The following is a 12,086-nucleotide window of genomic DNA, read 5'->3' as shown; positions in this document are numbered from 1 at the left end:
TTAAGTCTTCTTATTAAGATTCAAATAGAGAACCTGATGAAAAAATGTTCATTTAAGCTATTTAAAAAATCAGATTCATCAGTAAAATTGCAGGAATCATTCATAATGCAGGCTGGCAGTTCATTTGTAGTTTCAGCCTCATAAGAAGTTTTCATTACTTTCTACAATTTCTTGGGGTCGTTGATGTTGACCTTTGTTTTGATTACATGAAAGCCAGATTTTGGCATTCTAAAGGATTTAAAATGATTTTCAAGCTGTCGAAAAACAAGGCAATATTATATAATATAAACTGTAAACTACTGATATACTAAACACAGATGCTGCCTAACTGGTCATACTCTATAAATCTTTAAGTCCAACTGAAAAAATAAATAAACAATTGTGGACTTCTTGTTAAATAGCTGTCTGTGTGAGTTATTCAGTGAAAAAAAATTACTTAAAGTGGTTCTGTTATGCACATTTCAGTCTGATTTATGTTAAAATGCAAGTCCAGAAGGGCAAAAATAATCAAGGATTTTTCACAAACCCCTTCATTCATTTTGTATTGATCCTCTCAGATCAGCCTCTGCCAGAAACAAGTGAACAGAGAAAGCTTTGACCTATGGCCTGCCTGCAGACTGCGTCTGATTGGTCAACTGCTAGGAGTCCCTCACTGAGTCCCTCTCCCGGGACGTCACTAAAATTTCAAAGAAGAAAAAAACTCTAAAACCAATTGTCTCCGTCGCCATGGAAACCAAATGTAGAGAGTGCTGGAAAACTGATAAACGGCGCAGCTCATATGTCTGATGATTATTCAACACTATAACACTGTAAAAAGCTCAGAAAACTACAAATAGCACAATAGAGCTCTTTTAATATTTGGTGAGTACAGCTTCAAAGGTTTGTTGTTTCGCCAGGTTTTACAGCTACTGGAAAAAACTGAACTAAACTGAACAAAAAACAGCCTAAATGTAACTGTAAAGACCGAACAAATGCGCATTCAGACATGCCATTGCGTGCAATTTTGAATTGTCTCTAGAGACTGTCCAAATGATTTAACCTTGAGTCAATGTGATTTGCATCATCTTTACTTCTAGTTTTTGCGTCCTTTAAGATGCTGCTCAATTACAAATTCTTAAAATGTCATGGATACCCTGAGTCAGGGTGATTGGTCTTGGATGATTGCACTCGAGAGTAAGATTGAGTGAATTTGAACGAAATCATTCAGATATAGTACCACATTTAAATACACACACACACACAAATGCACTGTAGTTACCTTATTTCCTATTTATTTAAAGCCCTTTATCCCATTAACGATATAACCAACTGACAAAAGAGGAGCACGAGTTTAATAAAATAAAATCTAAAAGGGTGAGGCAGATCTTTGGGAATAATTTTGACCATATTCACATTCAGTCTGCAGTAGTTTGGAGTGATGACCATCTGTCCATAAACCATCTGTCATATGCAGCTGTTTCAACAGTCGACAACAATGCAGAGCTTACAAAAGATTTGCCATATCTCATAGTAAATCATTGATCACTTGTCCATGTGAAACAAAGTCTTCAAATGTTAAAGAAAATGCAAATAAACAGCTTCAGGTCAGACCAGCAGTCGAACGATATGTAACACTAAGTCTGTGATAAAAAAGATGCTGTATTTTAAAAGCCTGCATAAAATACACTGAAAACGAGTATGGACTCCATCAGGCACTGGTATCCCACACAATGAGCCTTATGTAGTAAGCTGCAACATTGTTGCATCATGTTAAAAGAATGTACTGGTCTGTTTTGACACCAGCTGGGGATAAATATGATTAAATTGCATTTCTGATAGCATTTGTAAAAGTTAAACTAATTGTAAATACTCAAATAAATATTTTTTTTTAATACTAAAATACTATGAACCTTTGGGATCAGTTTTAAGTTGACATAGTTGATCTCAGATAGGTGGAACTAAGGTGATCATTTTTACTCCGGATTTGGCAAAAACCAAATTGATTTGCCACAAAGTTTGGTGTTGTGCACTGCTTGTAGACCTCCTACCTCTTCCCCTTTTTCACCATGTCTGCAAAGAAACATGCAAAGTGCAAACACCCTGAACAAAACAATATACCATTTTGTGGAGCATGTTAAACGTATAATGTTTATGTTGTTACTTACAGGAGAAGAAAAGCTAGCTTTGAGTCGGGCTGTTCTCCCTTTGGCTCTTGCAGTCTCCTCATAGTTAATTCAGGTTTTCTTTATCAAACAACATTTTTGCCAATGCCTGTTGTTTCTTTTAACGTAATACTGGTTGTGTTAAGATGAACACTCTGTTAGGCTCTCTGGCATTAACTTCGCACTAGCATTGCTTTCTTGCTGTAGCCTTTGACAGGGAAGAAAAGCCAAGGACAAGACGAGAGAGGAGGCAGCGATTCATATGAATGTACATGAGCGCTTGGCCAAGACCAGCAGTTAAGCACGCAGGATTGGAGATCAACACAGACAGACAGTGCGTGACATCATGCTGTACTCCAGCTGAAATTACACTTCTAGTTCTTCACATTGCAATTTACTTAAATCCTTCAATCCAATCCATAAATAAAGAATTTCAACTTATTACCCCTTTAAAGTGAAGAATCACTGAAGGCAAAGCAACCCTGGGGTTATACTCAGGGTTCAATTTGTATTCTGCTTTGCTTTTAACTTGACTATTTTAAGATATCACTTGCAAAATCAAGTTGTACAACACAATAATTTTGAATACCCTGGTGATGATAGACAGATACTGATTATGGCTACATTACCCCAGAACTGGGGAAGGCTTACCTCAGTTCATTTCTTTTCAAGCTTTCAAACTCATAAGAGCCCCAGCATTTGATTTTTGTTTTTCTTTGCATGCTTTTTATACCAGAAATGGATGTTTTCTGGTATGATATTTTTATTTCTTTTTGGTTCCCTAATATTGTGCTTCATGACAAGCAATGAGAAACCATTTAATATTGTATTTACAAAACCTTGATTTTCCCTCATACATTTAATCTCTCAGTTCAGAATTGTTTATAAGATAACCAATGTGCGCAAGGCACACACGCCATCACTTTATAACTCTGCAAAATGCAATCTTCTTATTGAACAAAAGGTTTGCTTTCTATCTTAAGTTGGGAAAAATGGGAAGACATTTCCCCCCTTACACTATCAGCATTCACAAAATGTATCACCTAAATACTGAGAACTGTACTTACTTTCAAGACTGTGTGTGTGATGTTCAGTTTAATGTAGTTCACCATCCAGACAAAATCTTTCAATATATCATGACACACTGGCCTCACTCTTCGGCTTGTATGACCTCTGGTGCTTTCTGAAGAATTTTCTGCACCATGCATGATTGTTTTCTAGTCACAGAGATAGTTATTATTCCAGCACAAAACTCCCACTACTTATTTTACAAGAAGTTTATCAGTTAAAAAACTAAATAAGTTAGTAATGACTATGACTAATAAATATTGGCAGCATAAAGAAATTGTTTGTGTAAACATCTTTTAGAGAACCCTAAAGTTTCACACACCAGTATATATTACCAAATCCAACTAGACTAAAATGAGATATTTATTGCAGACAAGCATTTTTTTTAAAAATAATTTGGATTCTAAACACATTATTTTGAGTCTGAGGTTAAAGTTTAGCTGTGGAGGAGAAGGAGAAAGTTTAGTTGAATCTCCTGCAGTCTGGAGAACTCGACTTCATATTCTCCCAAGGTTTACTGGTGGAGAACTGTAACACTCTCTGTTCTGATAGGAGGCATGTGTGAGGACCGAAGGGCAAAAGCAACCAAAAGTGTTTGATCTTTTCACCAGCTGATTTACATTTGTGGCGCTCAGTGCTAATCTGCCCATTTATAACCATATAAAAGAAGAGGAAGACAGAGAAGGACTGACTCAAAGCCAGTTGAGTCCAATATCATATATATTCTTCTCTCAGTCTTTCTCTCTTCCCTGTATCTGTGGTCCAAACGTCTTTGTTCCTGTCTTTGCTCTCTTCCTTTCTCTCTCAACATCTGTCCCATCACTTTGTGATGAACTGACTCACTTCTTTCCAACTCTCCCTCCATCCCTCAGTTCTCATCTCCCTGAAGGGTCTCCATCTTAACTTTGAGATAAGGCAAACTGCCACAGAAAGACATTGGTCTTTTGGGAGGATAGATGCAGTTTAATGAAGCATTGACTGTGTGAATGTGTTTGTGTGTTTGTGAATGTGTGCTGCCAAATTATTTCTTTTATGTCCATGGATACTCCAGAAAAAAGGAGCAAGATGTGTCTCCTGTATACGGGATAACATTATAAACTTCCCCTGGTCTCTGAGCCATGAAGCCCCTATGGACTTAACATCAAATAGTTTCCTGTTCAAGGAATTTATTCAGAACTTCTTGAATGTAGAAGATATCTCTTGCGTGTTAACCTCATGAGATGTAGCATGTGTAAAAACACGCTGTACTTCCAAAGTGTAAAATTCTAACTTAATTTCCCCATACTTTGTTGCTGTCCACTGCATAAATAAAAGGAAAAAATATAATTTCCTAGTTTGCTGGCTGTATTTCAGCATTCTGTAACATCTTTTCATTCATCATCTCATTCTCTATCTTGCATAACAAACACACACATGCAAAGGCACCCACACACACACCTACGCTCTCTCTCTGTGCCTCTGTTCACCCCACAGGCACAGGTGGTCCATTTTTCACCTCATGAGAAGCCCACATGGCCCTTTAACCCGTGTGATTTCCCATGAGCCTTTGTGTTACTTTTCTGAACAAGACAGAAAGGAACTTCAGTACAAAACCGGATTTTTTTTTTGTTCACCTGAAGTTCGGTGCCATCTGGCTGCCTGCATTGCGTGGCATCACCATGATGTGTGCAGCTGTAGGGAAATCTGTTTGCTCCAGTGCAGGTTGTTTGACTTTTAAGGATGACAGCATGTCAGATGTTAATAGTATGCATGTATGCTCGTGCAGCACAGTATATCTAATAGCTGTACGCCTCCACTAGGGTATTTTTCACTGGGTGAAGGCCTCTGCTGACTTTGTGATGAATCTGTGTGTGTTATGATTTATCGGTGAATGACTATGTGTTGCTGAATGTGCAACTATCATGCAGATTCAGTAAATGGCGTTCTTAACAATGTTCCATTCTTGGTTTATGGCAAGATGAGTGACAGATGGCCAGAAGGTAGAGTGGGACAGGGTGCTCCTGTACCTTAATAATAATGCTTTGATTATTTGAAGATTTTGTCTGTATGTGCTTTGAGAAAAGGAAAATGGAAGTATAGAGTCAGTTTTACTTTAAAAATGAACAAAAGAAATCTTTTGAGCGGAGTGACAGGTTCCCCAATGGGGGGTGGCAGTGGCTCAGGAGGTAAAGCTGGTTGTCCATCGGCCTGACAGTCGGTGGTTTGAGCCTCACACGATGCACTTGCTCACCCCCAAACACAGATTAATGCAGGGGTTGGATTAGCAAAGGCATATGGAGTAAAACATGTGTCAACGACAACACGCAACTATGTATTTGTCACTGGATTGGTAGGTGGAAGCAGGCGAGACCCTGGGAACTTGTCAAAGCCTGGAAGACGGAGGGGGAGGAATGAGTTGCCCGACTGCTTATTAGTGTGCTCTATGTGCTCCTTGATGCAGCTGGCTCTGGTTTTCACCTGAATTGTGGCATGTTACCCCCCCCCCACGCAAACACGGGGAGAACATGCAAACTCCACACAGAAAGGCCACCGTGCAGCACTTCTCCAGACAAATGCAATGATGGATTTTTTTGTTTATTAGTGATATTTAGAATTTATCATGATTTATGATTTATTTTAATGTATGCTGTAAAGTATTTATAAAATAATATACAGTCATTATATCACGTAAATCTTTTATAAAATATAGCTTGAACTTTTTATTTTTCTATTTATCGCAATGGCAAACTATAATATATTTATTTATTTCCCAGTGAGTAAAAATGTATTGGATGACTCACCAACATCCACTGAAGTGGTTTATTTATAAAAATACCATCCTCATTCATGAATGTGCAAGAAAAAAAGCATGCAAGAAAAACGCTTGTAAATAGGTGTCCACTATGTGGTCTCTATGCATGAAAGGGTTAAATTAAGTTTGCTGAAATTATATTTTGAAACATCAAGATTTTCTCCTTAGTCTAGGTTATAAATTATATCTACATTATATCTATATCCCACTGTACCTTACTTCTCTCTGCTTGTCTCAATCCTAATTTCAGAAGAAAAGACACTGTAATGAGGATACAAAAAAAGGCCATGCAGGGTTTTGTTGAGCTCTAAGAAAAGATTTAATGGGTACTTATATTTTTACAATGCATCATGGTCAATGGCACAAATAGAATTCACATGATGTTGAGCCTGCTGTAATCAATAACCTGTAAAGTAAGGATGGATGGGGAGCTGTTATGGCCATAAAACAAGGAGCCCCTTGTATTGACATGACCATCCATACTACTCTGCTAACTCTGTCAGAGGGAGAGGGTGATTCTCCTACCTCTATTTTATGTTTGTGCCTTCTGTGAAAGCAAGTGAAAGAGTTATGATAATGCTTTCAGAATATTTAGATCATGTCCTGTTTCTTTTCATGCATCCTCAAGGAGTTTCAAAGGTGTTGTTTATTTATTTTTATTTTTTACATCTATCTATCCATCTATCTATCTATTTATCTATCTATCTATCTATCTATCTATCTATCTATCTATCTATCTATCTATCTATCTATCTACGCCCCTCTACCATATATATATCTATATATATCTATATCTATCTATCTATCTATCTATATATCTATATCTATATATATATATATATATATATATATATATATATATATATATATATATATATAGAGAGAGAGAGAGAGAGAGAGAGAGAGAGAGAGAGAGAGAGAGGAGAGAGAGAGAGAAAGAGAGAGAGAGATAGATAGATTTAACACAAATAGATAGATTATGGAAATACATAGAAATACAATTTAGGCATTAACATCTTAAGTCTCAATAACCTGTAACAACCTGATTTTCTATCTATAATAAAATTTCATTTTAACTGACACGTTTGTGTGATCATAAAACCTTTTACTGCATGTACAACACTAAATCAGAAAATTGAAGTGTTTAAATTTTAATCAGCTTAATTGTCTTTTGTGTTTTTTAGTTTATTTACAATAATATCAACCTTTTCACAGGGTTAGAAATAACCTCCCACAGTTTTAACCAGAGTTGAGATCTTTTGTTTTTAGCTGGTAAGCATTTGATGAGGCTGTTAATTTAATGTGTTTGATCTGTCGGGAAGACTTTGTAAAGTAGGTCTTGAGGCGCAGCAAAAACGGATGGTTTTTGGATCTTTGTGTAAACTCTCAGCTTCAGCACTGAAACCCTGCAGCATGCCAATTTTCCAAATAATTTTTGTTGACAAGATAGCCCATAGTTTCCATTACACGGCATAATTGTGAGTGAGCTGAAGTTCATTCATAGTCCATCAGAGGCTAAGTGAAAAGACTTGCACTCTCAGCAACATGCCAGTATCCCATCCTTTCTCTCCTTTGTCCACTCTCCCTTCCGTGGTGTCTGATCCCTGGCTGGATCATATTAGGTAAGACCTGCCCTATTGATTAGGCAACCAATCCAATCTTACACACTATTACCTGTGACTCTCTGTCTAACTATAATTAGGGCTCAAGTATGGTTTTAAATATGGGTTATAGCTGGCAGCCCCACAAGAAAGTGTGTGAAAGGCATGTTTGCTTGTATGCTTCTAAAGGAGTCTCACACAGATTATCTAAAAATCAGGTTACATACTCCAATAAATATGCTTAACATTTTAAACTTTATGTTTTTTTTTTTTTTTTTTACAACCTTTGCTCCCGGAATTCGTAACTTTGGATGTGCATGGTTTTGTACTCGATTTTGTCTAATCAACTATAGCAACTATAGCAGTCCTGGATGATATCTGATCAGATGAGGCTCATGCATGGCAGTCTACAGTTAAACGCATGCTGACATTTTTAAAAAGTTTTCTGGAGCAGCATTTTAGTCATAGAAAATGAGTCCGCAATGAGGTAAGAAAATATATGAGTTAACAGCCAGTCTGAAGCCACCTAGCGTTAGCCAGTTAGGAAACCCCATCTATGTGCCAGCTAATTTTTCATTTTCCTTGAAGTGAATGTGTGAATAAGTGACTCAGTCAGCCAGTGAATAAATTATATAATTTCCATGATCGTCAGGTTAAAATACCCCAAAGCCACTACAAAATGCATTTAGATTTTTTTCCCAGTGAAATCTAAAAAAAGAATCTACTCCCACTAGCTTTAAACACACAGTTCTCCTGGCTCCAACCCCAGCCATACAGCTTTTCCAGATATATTGCAACTGTTCCACAAAATCATGCCAGATGAGACATTTGTTGGGAGTGATATGTATTGAGTTTTAATAAGAGACTTCTGCAGCTTTTAAGATATTACTTTCACAATTAGACCATCAGCATTGGGCCATTAAGTTGAGTGTTGCTTTACACCTACTGTATTTTCATTATGTGGCATCTTGATGATACTGGAGTAAACTATCCAAGGGTGTATTTCAGAGATTTCCTTAAGTGCTTAAATGAGGAAAATGCTGCTACCTGAAGCATGGTTTATGATTCATTTCATCAAGATTTTGTCCTTGTTATTCTGACCACTTGTTCTTTATGAAGGTGTTCATTTTTAATCCGAAAGCACAAAAGAAAAAAGATGAGAATTTGAAATATTTTTATAATGCTCCATTTTATTTAATATAGAGTCAGATTTAGATCAAATGGGAAATGTTCAAATGTTCTCATGACTGGAAGTTTGACTTTCAGGTGCTGGTGTTGCTTAATGTCTGAGGGTTCAATATGGTACATTAAATGTAAATTAAAAGTAAAGTTATTAGGTATTACATGGGTAGTACACCAAAGTATTACATTCTGTGTTTTAGTACACCCGCGTTTATATGTGATAGAGCTTGCTATAATTTTAGCAAGCTTTATTTGTCATGAACAGAGATAACAGTTGAGCGTGTTAGTAAGTGAATAATGGGCTAATATATTTGCCCTCCACTTTAAAGATAAATACATTAAACATTAGGAGAGATTAGAGCATATGTGAATTGTCTCAGGATATGGGTGGTCTGAAAATGAATGATGAAAAGATGGCTGTTAGCTAAGCATACCTGGTTATTGTGTTGTCTCCTTCACAGGACTTTTGGAAGTAGACAGAAACTAAACGGGTTCAATATAAGTGTTATGTTTGTGCTTTGATGTTGCAAAACACTTCATTTTTTTTCTATTCATCATAATTTGTTGAAAAAAATCTCTGCTTCTCCTTGAGGGGAATACTAATTATCCCAATACAGTTTGTAAAAGGCATGTCTTGGCTAAACTTGTCCAAGTCTGCACTGTTTCAGTGGGTGTCTTATCTTGTTAGAATTTAAATGCTTTTAAAACTGTGAAAAACTGTCAGAGTACTGTAGCTTTCAGAAAAAAAGGCCTATGAAGTGAAAAAGAAGAGCATAACAATATTTTTTTTCATTAACAACCAAGATTTAATTATTGTTGCTTTTTAGCATATTTTTATTAAATTGCAAAATGAAATTTACAATTTAAGGAAGCTGAGTTTTTCTGAGGGCAGTACAGCTGAATGAAAACAGAGCTGCACTTATTATTAAATGTTGTTCAGCCTTAACAGGGCTACTTTTCAGCAACATGGGATTTTATATGTGCCTTTAGCGAGCAGTGCCCACAGTGCATATTTTGATTGAATAGGAAAATTCACTATATAAAAGTATTAATTCTTAAGAAAGAGAAGGGACTTTTAGACTAAAGATTGCATTAGTCAAAAGCATACACCAACAAATTTTCTCTGATCCTTCATTCGAACTGTTTTTTATGCACTCCTGCTCAGGAGTTACACCTTTATAATGACCTTACTAGTGCAACAGCAGATGTATAACAGATTTAAAGTTCCACCTTAAAGAGAAACCAGCGAGTGATCATATTGGAGCAGTAAAATGTCAGTCTAAAACAAACAAATTCAAGTTCACAAAATTTCCCAAATATAATTTTGTTTATTGTCAACTAAATATGACCCATCTGCATCATGTAAACATAGTTTATTTGCAGCCTAAAATCACATTTAATTATTTCCGTCTTTTGTGCATTAAACTGTAGGTGCTAAGTGTCCTCAGTTATATCTACTCAGACAAGCTTTCTTTCTTCTGGATCCTCACTCTTCTGGGTGCATTTAAGGACTCAGGAAATCCTTCAAAACATTTTGCTCTGAACAATTTCAGGTCACAAGCAGGAGGATGCAGGGAGAAGAAGATGAGGTGGCTGAAATGACACAAGTTAGATGAGCCATATGAAAGCTGTTTATATAACTTCAAGCAGCACACATGTCATCACTATTTTTTCAGCCCCTGCAATGTGTAGTTTAACCTTCTCTTTTTTTAAAGAGATATTTTAGCCAGAAAGTATAGTTTATACAGTGGATGTTGAGCTGATTGTTTACCCACTGTGGACTGCTCAGTTTGGATTTATAATCTAACATGTGTGTGTGAGGCCCAGAGGGTCAAAGAACCTTAGAAACAACAGAGGGAAAATGACTACACTTTCTTAAGAAGATCATTCTTCATCTATATCATCAATAAAATGGGGTTTCCCTGCTCTGGTCTTCGAGGGCCACGGTCCTGCAGGTTTTCCATGTATCCTTGTTCCAACAGACTCAAGCTCATCACTCATTGCGCTGAACTTCATCGGTTGTTGGATCCATTTAATAGAAACCAGGTGTGCTGGAACCATAGACTGTATATGAAAGATGGACGGATCCTAAGTGAAGCCTATGCGGAAGTGCATAAAACTACAGTTCTCCCTTCATCCACTTGGGGCTAGCTGTAAAACAGCGAATCCCCAGAGACTCCCATGTTAAAAAGGCCAATAAGCATGTTTACAGCCTGGTTCAAAAATCCATTTTTGGTTAATAGGTCAGGTTTAACTTCATGACAACTGTGGGGGGAGTGAATTTTTTTCTAACTCGCCCATTTAAAAGGAATTTAATCTCAAAGTTCAGCATATTTAGGGGCGTGTCCTTTTGATTGACAGGTACCAATCTCCCGCTTCAAGTAAGAAGAACGTAGAACAACCGCAGTTTTTAGCCGGTCAACAATGTGACTTACCTCTAGTCCACTTACCTCCGTTAGCTGGTTAGCTCCCATTATCTCCGGGTTAGCTCAGTAAGCTCTTAGCTACAGAAAGCTTGTAGTTCGCTCAATGTCAATCATCCACCATGATGTTCACAGCCCCCCTCTCAGCTCCACCTCTTTGCCCATATATGTATTTTCCGGGCTGGATGACGCACATGCCTCTGCCAAGATGGCAATGGTAGGAACCGACCACCGAGCTTCAATTAAGCTCTTCAGAAACCTACGGGTGACGTCCATCTCTTTATATACAGTCTATGGCTGGAACAGAGATACATCAAACACCAGCAGGAGAGCAGCCCTTCAGGGACTGATTTTGGTCTGACCCTGAGCTAATATTGTCACACACACACAAAAAAAACAAAAAAACAAAAAACCCCAAAACATGTATTTGCATTTAGGCTGAAAATATTGTAGATTTTACAAAAACTAAATAAAAAATGTAAACAGAAGAATGTTTTTTTTTTTTTTTTTTAACCTTTAGGGAGACACATTCTTGCTTGAATTCTACCTGTTATCTGAATTTTAATGTAAAATAAAAAAAAATGGACAGACCTTTGATGCTTCCAGTACAATCCCACAAATGTAAAGAATCAGTACCAAGGTGCGATACAATCATAGTAGTGGCATCTAGCCATCAAACAACCTACCCAAACTTTCTGTCATAGTTTTGCCCATGGTAGCAGTTGGAGTCTGACTGAATGTGGGATGGACAGGTGTCTTTATGCAGCTAATGACCTCAAACAGTTGCTAATAATTTAGATTAATAAGTAAAATGGAGGATGACTTTTTAAAGGCTGACTTGGTCTTGGAGAACAAGGATTCCTGCTTATTGGAAGGTGTT

Source organism: Telmatherina bonti (genome assembly GCF_933228915.1).
Source record: "Telmatherina bonti genome assembly, chromosome: 6".
NCBI lineage: Eukaryota > Metazoa > Chordata > Actinopteri > Atheriniformes > Telmatherinidae > Telmatherina > Telmatherina bonti.
Note: the sequence above shows the minus strand (reverse complement) of the source record.